This window comes from Myodes glareolus, chromosome 1 (genome assembly GCF_982192425.1).
Source record: "Myodes glareolus chromosome 1, mMyoGla1.1, whole genome shotgun sequence".
NCBI classification, from domain to species: Eukaryota; Metazoa; Chordata; class Mammalia; order Rodentia; family Cricetidae; genus Myodes; species Myodes glareolus.
This window is the reverse complement of record NC_142026.1, coordinates 135016402-135028966: the sequence shown is the minus strand read 5'-3', so window position 1 is coordinate 135028966 and position 12565 is coordinate 135016402. Positions and strand designations below refer to the sequence as shown.

General features: G+C 45.2%; 1 long non-coding RNA gene across 3 annotated transcripts; it reads right to left on the bottom strand.

Annotated features, from left to right (window-relative positions):
• Positions 1 to 301: 301 nt before the first annotated feature.
• On the bottom strand, positions 302 to 11796 carry LOC125392261 (uncharacterized). Of its 3 annotated transcripts, none has more exons than XR_015005011.2 (5): positions 11723 to 11796; positions 10811 to 11043; positions 2751 to 2839; positions 1991 to 2110; positions 302 to 420 (listed from the first exon to the last, which is right to left on the bottom strand). It is a non-coding gene; the product is annotated as an uncharacterized LOC125392261 (long non-coding RNA). The 3 variants fall into 3 exon arrangements; XR_007229448.3 differs by having other exon boundaries at positions 1991 to 2107; XR_015005007.2 differs by having other exon boundaries at positions 1991 to 2107; positions 10811 to 10941; positions 11723 to 11794.
• Positions 11797 to 12565: the final 769 nt, after the last annotated feature.

Here is a 12565-nt window from a genome sequence, read left to right as displayed (position 1 = left end):
TATGGGTGGCTGAGTGGTTGTGTGGCTGTGTGGCTGTGTGGCTGTGTGGCTGGGTGGCTGTGTGGCTGTGTGGCTGGGTGGATGGGTGGTTGTGTGGCTGAGTGTCTGGCCCTGGCGTTCTCCCTCCTTCTCCTTTCCTCGCTCCTCTCCTCTTTTCTTCCCCTCCTATTTATTCTCTATATGGCAGCCCCACCTATTTTTCTCTCCTGCTTTGCTATTGACCATTCAGCTCTTTATTAGACCAATCAGGTGTTTTAGACAGGCAAAGCAACACAGAGTCATTGAGTTAAACAAATGCAACTTAAAAGAATGCAACACATCGTTGCATCATTAAACAAATATGTCCCACAGCGTAAGTGAATGTAACACATCTTCAGCTAAGATTCCACAACACAGGTGCACGGAGATTCCCAGTGGAGTCTGCGGAAATGGAGAAGAAAACAAGGAGCTGTGAGGCTGAACATGAGTGACATCATCAGCCCGCCAGAGTCCCCACCCGGCTCCGCCATTGTCAACTTGGAGCAAGTGACTTAACTTCCCAAAACCTTAGCTTCACTTCTGAGGTAGGGACAATGACATGACCACATCATAGGGTCCCCCAGTAGGTGTTCAGATGTCTCAACTGTTGCTTCGGCAGCTGTGTGGGGGCATGCCATTGAGACACACGGATGTTGAATTCAGAGTTCCATTTGAATTTTCAGTGAGTCAGTTTGTGTTTTTTATCACGCAAACTGTAGAATGGGGGCTTGATAAAGCTGGTCTGGCTGGAGGGCTATGGGGAAAGTGGAGCAGGAGAGCATTGAGAGGAGAGCGTGATGGTGAAAAGTCGCTGTGCCAGTGGACAGGGGCTCGTGTCACCCAGCACCACAAGCTGGGTATGCCAGCATGGCCAGGCTCCCTCTGAGGGTGGGTGCCAGCCCTCCTTGCCTCACATGAGCTCCAGTGGTGACATCCTTGGCTTAAAGTTACAGCATTCCTCTGCCTCTGCTCTGTGGCCTTGCCCTCACATTTCCAGATTCTTTTCAGGATACCAGTAAGGTTAAATTAATACATCATGAGTTCACTCTACTCTGGTATAACCCACCTTGACTGATTACAGTTGCAGTGAACCAGTTTCCAAATGAGCCCACAGTTGATAAGTCAACATAGATTTAGGGGCTGGGGGACCCACAAAGCTTCAAACCATGAATTACAGACTTGAATTGTAACTTCCAAGCTAGGCACTTTGGAAGGGCATGGCGGTCTGTCTTCTCACACAGTTCAGGTGAAGCCCCAACACCTCGGCCACCACAGCTGTTCTTCAGTGCCACAGCAGGAGGCGCTGTCCCATGGCTGTGCAGCCAATACCGCCATCTGTCTCCCCAACCTTCTCATCTTCCCAAACGAAAGGCCTGCTCCTGAAAACATTATGTTCTCACACACACACACACACACACACACACACACACACACACACCTGCCCTCAGCCATCGCCCTTCTTTCTCTCTTAACTACCACTATTCAGTTACCTCCTGTGAATGGAAGAAGCCATTATATGCAAGTAAACTCTCCCACACAGGCCCAGGTACTGGGGCTTGGTTGCCAGCTTTGGGATCCATGCAGGCTCTGACTTCATGATCAGATTAACCCTTTGATGGATTCACAGTTTGATGGTATTTGGGGGAAGGGATGGAAACATCGGGAGGTGGACTTGGCTGAACGAAGGAGGTTCCTGGTGGTATATCCCTTCTCCTGCCCCTTCCCTCCATCCACCTCCCTCTGGTTCTTGTCTGTCACGAGGTGAGCCACTTTGCTCCGTCCATGCTCCCTTCGTGCTGTTCTGTCCTATCACAGCCCAGAAGCAGCAGAGCAAAGGACGGCAGACTGGCTACATGACCTGGGACCAAATCCTAGTCTACAACCCCCTCCTTTGAGTTGTTTTTATCAGGTATTCTGTTGTGGTAACACGGAGATGGTGTTTTTCCTTATGTGACCGACTTATTCCACTTACCATGATGCCTTCAAGGTTCATACATGTTGTAGCATGTGTCTGAATTTCTCCCCTTTTCAGTCTTGCGTGGAAAAAGTGCATTTAGTTGGTTCCTTCCTCTGGAAGTGGATCCCTGACCTGCTGGATGACATCTGTTACAAAGTATCTTTACTTTTAATGGACGCATAATAGGATAGTCATTGTGCATATTATGTATGTGGGGTACAGTGTGACATTTCCACACATTACATACAATATGTAACTGGTCTGTCCATCACCTCAGGCATGTCTTTGTGCTGGGAACAAGAATCTTCTCTCTTAGCTGTTTGGGAATATTTAATTGACTGCTGTCATGGTTAATATTGTCAGCTTGATGGGACAGAGAACTGCTGAAGAGACAATGCCTCTAGGCACGCTGGGATTTTCTAGATTGGGTTAGCTGAGGAGTGAAGACCCACCCTAAATGTAAGTGGCGCTGGGGTCCTGAACTACATAAAATCAGAACACTCTGAGCATCTGCATTCATCTCTCCTTGCTCTCTGACAACCAAGGCCGCGTGTCTATCCACCTCGCTGTCCCGCAAACATGCCTGCCCACCAAGATGGACTACTTCCTACCAAGATGGATTACTATTTCTTTGAGTTATCAGCCAAATAAAACCTCCCTTCCAGTAGTTGCTTTTGTCAGAGCCACAGGAGATGATAGGTAGGGTGACATCTTTTCTCAGAGTGCCACTTTAGAGAGTTGGAGGAGACATGTCTGTTGATCACCCCCTGAGTACCTTTCTTCCTTTCTGGTTCTTGGGAGCCTTTTGAAATTGACAGCCTGGTAGACTTCGCCGGAAGAAACCCAGAAGGCACTCTGTGGGACCTGCAAGCAACGCAAATGGTCACCAACTTCAGCAGAAAGAGCATTTATTAAAAGAATGTTAGCTGGCTCACCAAATCTCCAGGAGGCAAAAAATAATCTAGGCTGTTAAGTTAGGTTGCCAAAAAAACAACTGCATGAGCTAAAAGCGTGCGGCAGATTTAGCTCCACCAAGACGTGGCTGCTGCCTCCGCGAAGCACAGTGAGTCAGTGGCATCCTGCCACCCATGGTCCCCTACATCGTGTGCTGGCCTCATCATTGACATTGTCACCCCCATGCTGAAGGCGCTTTCTGTGTCCCTGCCCTTTATGTCTGGTGTGCTGTGCCAAGGTCAAAAGCCCAGTGGCCAGCATGTGCCTGGAAGGTCAGGAAGAGACACACACAGCAGGGAATCTTCCCCAGGAAGGAACTCAGACACAGAGTGGCTAAAAAGAAAGAGATGCTTCAGTCTTTTGGTAGGTTCTCCTGCTCTGTCTGTAAGTGGCTGTTTTGGGTGGGTGGGTCCCTTCTGCGAGTCACCTCCCTATTCATCCCCAGAAGCCTTCTCCATCCTGTTCCACTCCCAAAATCTAGATGTCCCATGTCCTCACCAACACTTGCTCATATCATGTATATGTGTGGAGAGAGAGAGAGAGAGAGAGAGAGAGAGAGAGAGAGAGAGAGAGAGAGTCCGTGTGAACAGTCATCCTGATTGGTGGAAAGGGTCACTGTACCCTAATTTCCAACCTCTCTCAGCCTCACCTGAGTCTGTTCCTGAGGAGAATGTGGAAGGCTCCTTAAGGAGGGAGGCCGGTTGCCAGAGGAGCTGTCTCTGTATTTAGAAGCTTGAGGAGGGATGGGAGCTGAGGGTAGAGTTCACCTGCCACTGGCAGTGATGTGAACAAGTACATCAGTGTAATAGGACTTCTGTAACCATCTAAAGGGGTGCGGCTCAGAAAGGTGGATGAAGTATAGGGCTTCTAGATACTTCTGTCTCTCCCCCATCCTTCACGCGAGCGTCTCCATTGGCTGCTCTGAGGTGCAGTCTTACGATCACTCGGCACGTGTAAGTCAATTTGTTCGGAAGTCTTCTGAGCACACTAACAAGCTTGAAGGAGGACCCTGGGAGCCCCAATTTATGGCTCACCGCAAAGTCTAGTCCTGGCAACTGCAGTCTTGAGGGACAGAGCCTTCAAGCTGGAATTTTACACTTATTCCAGGTGGTTTCAGACCTGAATGAAATCCTATAGCATCAGGTTAGTGTCCGCAGAGAGGAAACAAATCAGCTGGTGGGGGAACTTCGCACATCTGCTGTCAAAAGTGATGTGTGTGAGCGTAGAACAGCTAGTTTCCCCTCTCTATGGCCATTCCCCTGTCCTCCTCCACCCTGCATCAGCCCCAAACCTCCAGATATATCTTAAAATAAACACCCTATGCTTAGTCCTCCGTGAGAGACCACTGATATTTTTAAAGACCAGCCTTGGAAGTTCCCAGAACATTCCTCCTTTTGCTGGCAACATAGTGAACTTTGAAAATCTGCATTAAACTCAGGCTGGGCCATGAGGTCTGTTGGAACCTGCTTCCCAGATAACACAGTCCCAGCTTCGGGTTACAGAGTCTCTGAGAACACAAATACATCAAAACCACCTCAAAAAAGAGCAGGCAATTGGAAAAATGCACAGGTCTCTGCCACAAGGCCACAAGAAGCCCCTGGGGGTTCCTTGTTCCTTATTTTCTGGTGCCATCAAGTGGTAGGTTTGCTGCTGCTTCTTCTTCTTCTTCTTCTTCTTCTTCTTTTTTTTTTTTTTTTTTTTTTTTAAATAGATGTTGCTTGGCAGGCTGTGTGGCCATCTATGCTCAGATGAGTTTGTGTCATGAAACACTCTATTTGGGGACTGGAGACATGGTTCAGTCAGTAGAGTGCTTCCCATGTAAGCAGGAGGACCTGAGTTTAGAACCCAGCCACCCAGGTTGATAGTCTATAATCCCAGCACTGGGGAAGAGAAACAAGAGGTCCCTGAGGCTGGACAAGAAGTGGAGATGATGGTGCAGAAAAGCAAAAATGTTTATCCACCCAAACTAGAAGGAACTGATAACACTTAACGCTCTAGGCAAGAGCAGAAGAATACACTTGTTGTCGTTAAACTATGGGGTGCGTCCTGAACTCGTGAGTAAGCTGTAGTTGCTGTTCTTAAAAAGTAGAATTGGGACTAGAGATTGGTTCAGTGGGTAGCATGCTCGCTTAGCAGGCCTGAAGGCCTGGACTCCATCCACCCCTAGAACTGACTGCATAAAACTGAACATGGCCATGCATGTCTGTGATCCCAGTAAGAGGAGTGGTCAGGAGGATGAGAAGTTCAAGGTGATTCTTGTCTGCATAGTGAGTCTGAGGCCACCTGGGCTACATAAGACTCTATCTCAAAACATAAAACAACAAAAACAAATAGTGGAATTTGCACACTTGTGTTGTTCCATACCTATAACCTAGAGTCTGCAACAGAACTGCTGTTAGTTCAAGTTCATTCTGGAGTACATAGTGAGCCACAGGCCAGCCTGGAATAAGACCCTGCTGTTGTGGGATATTCACCAGAGAGGACTGTTTGAGTCGATAGAAAATCCTTACTAGCTGGTGGGGGACTACACCGGATGTTCAGTGGAGCCACAAACCTTTCTCAAGATGAGATTTTAAGCTCAGAAACCATGTCTGGGTTGACATGTTTCAGTTAGCAAGAAAAGTTAGCCAGAAGCAGAACTACAGAAGGCAAAAAAGCAAGGTTAGCGCTTTCAGAGACTTTCCCAGAACTGTGGGCTTCTATGGCCTTTGTTTTAGTTTTGGCAGGTGGTGCCATCTACATGCTATGGCCTGAATAGGACTTCCATCATGGAGTCTGTTGTGCTAAGAAATAAAGGCCTTCTAAGTTCTGGAGATCTGTTACACCTCAATAATGATGATGAAAAAATTGGAGGATGACAAGGCATGACTGCATCATGAGAATTTTTAGCTCTTGTTATAGCTTGGATTTGGGATGTCCCCTGAGGCTCACACATTGAAGGCTCACTCCCCAGCTGAATATGGTGGGAACTTTAAGAGTGAGGCTCAGAGGACAAAGGTCCCCAGGGGTGTGCTCTTGAAAAGGTATGTATCACTGGTCCCCTTGTCTCACTGTCCTGCTTCTTGGATGGGCCTGTTTGCTCCCTGCCATGGTCATCTGTCTTATTCTGGGTCCCAAAACATTATAGACACGTGACCATAGGCTGAAACTACTGAAACCATGAGCCTTCCCTCCTACGATTGTATTGTCTGACTATTCTGTCACTGCAAAGGAACGCTGCAGAAAACATTGCCACTGAGAGGCGTCATCGTCAAGACTTTTCTCACTGCTGTGTGTGGTGCAAGTCTTTGAAACTGGTGAGGGGTGGACATTTAGGAAGACTTGGAGATGCAAGGTAGAGAAAGCCTAGAATCCTGCTAGTGGAACTTAATAGGAGATTGGGGTGTGAGTTTGAAAGATCCGAATTCTGAAAGGAATATACACAGCAGGCCATGCTCACAAGGGTGAGACAGGAATGGACTCTTTTGAGAGCCAGGCTGGAGACCATCTGTGTTTCATTTGGGCCAGTACCTTGTCTACATTTTGTCCATGTCCCTGGACTCAATGAGGCTGAATTTAAAGATGACAAATTAGGCTGGGTGATGGTGGTGGTGCACGCTTTTAATCTCAGCACTCAGGAGACAGAGTCAGGCATATCTCTAATATGGGATTCCCTTCTGTATGCTGTGAATATGTTTTATTATCATTGGTTAATAAAGAAGCTGCTTTGGCCTGTGGCAGGACAGAGTAGAGCTAGATGGAGAAAACTGAACTGAATGCTGGGAGAAAGAAGGCAGAGTCAGTGAGAAGCCATGTAGTCGCTGCAAGAGACAGATGCTGGTTGCTAGATGGAACCTCACTAGTAGGCCACAACCACATGGTAGTACCTAGATTAATATAAATGGGTTAATTTAAGATGTAAGAGCTAGCTAGGAATGTGCATAACCTAATAGGCCAAGCAGCATTTTAATTAATATAGTTTCTCTGTGCTTATTTTGGGCCTGGGCTGCCAGGAAATGAACAAACAGCCTCTGCCAACAGATTAGCACTCACCATCTGGGACACAGATCCACATAGACCTAAAAAAGCTTAAGGAAAAGAAAGAGGGCTTCTAGCCCCACAGAAACAGGAGTCAACTGGAGCTTGTTAGTAGCCTCATATTTTTAGGCAGGCTCTGTTTGCTGGTGGCAGGCAGAGGTACAGCTCCTTTAAGAGGTTTCCTGATTCAGCTTCAGTGGCAAAAGTTGCATGGTTTCTTTCAGATCCTGCTTTCTGGGTCCTGCTGGCTACTTCAGGAAGCCCTGCTTCAAATGGGATTTATGAGCAGAGTGATCCAACCTGCTTAATGACAACATAGACCCTGCTATGTGCCCGAAAATGGGGCTGTGAGCATGGTTCCCAGAGGCAATGAATAAACCTCCGCCATGTTGGACTGATTCCCAGAGGTGGTGAAAAACCTCCACCATATTGGGCTGGGCAGAGCCAAAAGACAAAGCAGTCTTAGTCCTAGCCATGCTGCTTAGCATTTAAGAAGTGATCCTGATCAGAAAAGGATTACAGATACACAATAAAGACAAATTCAGATGAAAAAGACCTCTAAATGGGTCACAGTGATTAAAAAATGTATGTAGGCTTGGGAGAGAGAAGAAAAAGAGTAGAGAAAGTTATAAAAAGAAGTAAATGGTTTTTTAAAAAAATAAAACAAAGTCTTTAAAGAGACAGAGTACAGACAGTCATAGATTAAAAGAGTAAAGAAAAATAAGCCATGTAAAGATGAAATGTACACAGAGAGTCTAGATTATATATATTATTGTGTTTTCATTAAATTTTTTGACTGTGAATGAGCTAAGTACAGAGACATTTCATTGTACAGACTTCTAAGCTAAACCAACATAAATACTTTAAAGGTATCTTGACTTCAAAATTTGGGACTAAGGAGATATTGCTTTGGAAAAGAGGGTCTGCTTTTGTTTCCACAGAGAATGAGAACCTGTGGACTTCTTCCAGACTAATATGGTTTGATAGGCCAGGATCCCCTGAAAGGTCTCCATGAACCCCAAAATTACTTTGCCCAACAAAAAGCAGGAAGCAGTTTGGAGAGAACTATGCCCAAATTTCCAAAATTTTTTTATAAATGTTTGTTTACATTTAAAGCAGGGATATTCTATAGAGATGAATACTTTGCATTGCTATCATTCTTGGTTTATTGATACAAATTTAAGGTCAATTTTGTTATACTTCTGCTCTTGATTAAGGTATTGTGTTTGTACAGATCATTTTAAAATGTAATGTATAATTAAGAAATGTGTTAATACTTAACCGAAGAATGGATAAGGAAAATGTGGCACATTTACACAATGGAGTACTACACAGCAGAAAAAAATAACGACATCTTAAATTTTGCAGTAAAATGGATGGGGCTAGAAAACATTATTTTGAGTGAGGTAACCCAGACACAGAAAGACAATTATCACATTTACTCACTCAAAGGTGGTTTTTAAACATAAAGCAAAGAAAGCCAGCTACAAACCACAATCCCAGAGAACTTAGACAACAATGCAGACACTAAGAAGGACATACATAGATCTAATCTACACGGGAAGTAGAAAGTAGAAAAAGACAAGATCTCCTGAGTAAATTGGGAACATGTGGACCTTAGGGGAGGTTTGAAGTGGGGAGGAGAGAGGCAGGGAGGGGAGCAGAGAAAAACGTAGAGCTCAATAAATATCAATAAAAAATAATAAAAATAAATATGTTAATAGTCATCTATAATAGTCAAGCTTGTAGTCATGTTAGTTAGATTTTCTAGATGTACAGAGATATAGTTTAGATGGATAGATATTCTTCAAACCTTTCAAATGCTAACAAATTATGGCATTTAAATGTTTTACGAACTTAGGACTTTCCATGACAATGAGACACATCTGCTCCTGGCATCACCAATTTACTTCAAGAGGATGATGGGCATTGAAGAGGCTCCTTATGAAGTTTGTTAGATATTTGGGCAAGAAACTGCTCTTGCCTGGACTGCTTGATGTTATGCTGTATAAACTGAACATTCAGGACCCACAGAAAAATGACTGCTGAAGTCACCTAAAGAAGGTGATACAGTCCTTCAGGGTTCCTACTTCTTGAAAGAGTCTGCCAGACATTCTACAGAACACAGAAGAAAGTGACTGACAAACTGCCAATATAGGCAGAACTGTCTTTGAAATTTCCTGCTTCATGGAAAAGTCTGCTGGATACTATGGGCCTGTAGGCTGAAGATGGGTGCCCCAATGATACAGAAGAACTTTAGGTGACTGTCCAGGCAGCAAGATGTCTCTGTCAATTCTGGAGTTTCAGAAGTTGCTTACAATGCACTTTGAATTTACTTAGGTAATATTATATACCCTTCTGGAGTCTTTGATGGAGTTGAAAAACAAATAGTTATAGTTATAGTTTTCCTTAGCTGTGATAAAAGATAAAATAAATATCAATATTGTAACTGTAATTCTTGCTTGATATCTGTTTTGGTTTTTTAATCATCTGACATTTTAGTAACATTATTTTTTTATTTTTTAATTTTATTGATTTTTATTGAGCTCTACATTTTTCTCTGCTCCCCTCCCTGCCCCTCGCCTCCCCTTCAACCCTCTCCCAAGGTCCCCATGCTCCCAATTTACTCAGGAGATCTTGCCTTTTTCTACTTCCCATGTAGATTAGATCTATGATACCTGTTTTGTTATATGTAATTTTACTATGTTAAAGTTAAAACCTTAATTTTTATTTAGACAGAAAAGGGGAGGTTATGTGGGATTCCCCTCTTCATGCTGTGAAAATATTTTATTATCATTAGTTAATAAAGAAGCTGTTTGAGCCTGTGGCAGGACAAAATAGAGCTAGGTGGAGAAAACTGAACTGAATGCTGGGAGAAAGAAGGCAGAGTCAGTGAAAAGCCATGTAGTCGCTGCACATGCCAGACAGAATCTTACCAGAAGACCACAACCACGTGGCAATACACAAATTAATAAAATTATTATAATAGGATTATATCTTAATTAAGATGTAAGAACTAGCTAGGAATATGTATAAGCTAATAGGCCAAGCAGTGTTTTAATTAATATAGTTTCAGCGTGATTATTTTGGGTCTGGGCAGCTGGGAAACGAACAAGCAGCCTCCGTCTACAGATCTCTGTGAGTTCAAGAGCCTGGTCTACAGAGTGAATTCCAGGATAAGCTTCAAAACTACACAGAGAAATCCTGTCTAGAAAAATAAATAAATAAATAAATAAATAAATAGAAAGAAAGAAAGAAAGAAAGAAAGAAGAAAAGAAAAGATAAGAAAAGATGACAAGTTAACTTATTTGGCAAAGAGAATTTTAAGAAAGCACAAATAGTGATATAGATATTTCTGGTTGCTTTTAGCCAAATTTATATTAAGAATAATAGGCAAAGACATGGTGGGGAGACTAGAAAAACTTGCACTTTGGTCCAAAAGACCCTCATATAAAGATGGGGGCCAGGCCAGCGAGCCAACTCGAGTAGAGTACAAAGGTGTCCGAGCAAGCCTGGACCCGAGTGCAAGCCCCAGAACTCACGGTGGCCGGAGAGAACCAACTCCTGAAAGTTGTTCTCTGTCCACACACATACACATGTGTCCAGACTTACTCATACACTTCACACACATACATACACACACATGAACACATACATGCATATACAGATAATGAGAATTACTGTTATTATAATTACTATTGTTCTCATTATCACCACACAATATAAAGAGAGGCCTGAAGTGCCAGGAGCTGCAAGTGGTGACCTCTGACCCACAGTCAAGGCTTGCCCGCGGTCCACTTTCTTTCTGTCTGCTGACCGACTGCAGTACTTTCTGTGAGGCCTGTGGCTGGGTCCCCTCCTTACCTGCTTCCGGGGACTGTGAAATAAGTATCTTCCCTCATGACAGTCATTCCCGTGTCTCCGTATCTTGCATGGCTCACTGAAGCTAGTCCTGGGGGTTGGCTATAATGGAAGTTAATTCCAGGGCCGGGAGGCTGAGGAAGAAGGATCCCAACTTCAAGAAAATATTTTAAAGCAAAAGTACAACCGTGAGAGTAGAATCTGGGCATGGTGGCACACGTTTGTGATGCTAATACCTAAGAGGTGGAGGCAGGAGAATTAGGAATTCAAAGTGAACTTGTCCATAGGAGACCTTGTCCATGAGCCAACAAACTCAGAGAGTATTGAAACAAGGTCCCATCAGCTTTGCCACATAGTATTAATTAGAATGGAGTCAGATCCCCACACACACACTTAAGGAGGAGGGCGCACAAAGGCTGTGACTCACGTGGAGGGTGGATTCTTCCACAAATACCATCGACTTTTAAAAAAAATTCTCACGTAGGACAGGCAAGATGTCTCAGAGAAGAGGCACTTGCCACCAAGCCTGACAACCTGAGTTTGATCCCCGGGACCCACACGGTAGAAGAGAACAACTCCTAAAGGCTGTTCCCTGAGTTCATGTGTGCCATGACACACATGTGTGCACACACTAGCTGCTAGAGCTAGCTAGCACCGCCATCTTTCCTCAAAGCCTCTTTCCTTCCTCCTTCTTCATGTCTCAGGAAAACAGGACGCCGCTACAGCCCCAAGAAAGGGCCAGCATCTCCACGCTCCACTCCCCAGCCAGCATTACCCTGGCAACACCACTTTTTAGTCTACAGACCACTTCCCCACATGTAGCCCTGATCATCACGTCTTCTGGCCATCGTCTGTAACAGAGAGGTGGGAAGGGTCATTATCTGCGTGGGAATAAACCAAGAAACCCCGTGGTACCTGTCCCGGCTGGTGCGCTGAGAGCTGATGTCTGCAGGTTTGCCCTCCACCTGTGCGGAGAGCAGAGCTACAGGAAGCGGAAGTGAAAGGGATGGTAGACAGAAAGGCTCTACAACCAGAGCGCTGGGGCGCGCTTCCAGCTCACTAACAACCTGTAAGTGATGGAATGTCAGGCTCCTATTGGGGCAGATCGGGATAGCTCCCCATTAGCCAGGATCTGATTCAAACTACCGAGAGTGTCCAGTGATCATTGGTTTGATTGACAGGTCTCAGAGGAACACTGGCCCCGCCCTCTGCCCTCGGGGCTTGCCAGCAGGAATCTAAATTTCACTGGCCAGATATGAGTCCAAAATAAGACCCTGAGAACAGACTGGTGCCAGACTGGTGTGGGCTCTTTCAGCCTTCCAGAACCTTCTTGTCTGCTGGACAGAGCCTGTGAACCAGCAGAAATACCAAGCCCTAAGGGAAGAGCGAAAGATCACCACAGTGGCTTCCCACCGGCTGACCGTGAGTGCTCCCCCTTGCCCCTTCCAGAAAGATCTCTGTGACTGTATACAGGAAGCCTTCCTCCTCCCCAGGCCTCTGCAAAGAGGGCCACGGTGGAAAGAGAGAGAGTCTGTTCAGAGAAGCTCCCAAGGGCCACCTCGGGGCTGGATGTCCTTTGAAAGAGGGGTCTTCTGGTTTGCCTGCAACCACAGAGGCTCCCCTAAGAGCACTGTAAAAAGTTAAAAGGCCACCTAATGATCGTGTCCCATGTATGTGTGGGCATGCTCACAGGTGCATGCACAGCATGCAGGGTGCTGGGTCTGCACGCCCACTGAGTGACACTTGGCTTGGAACACT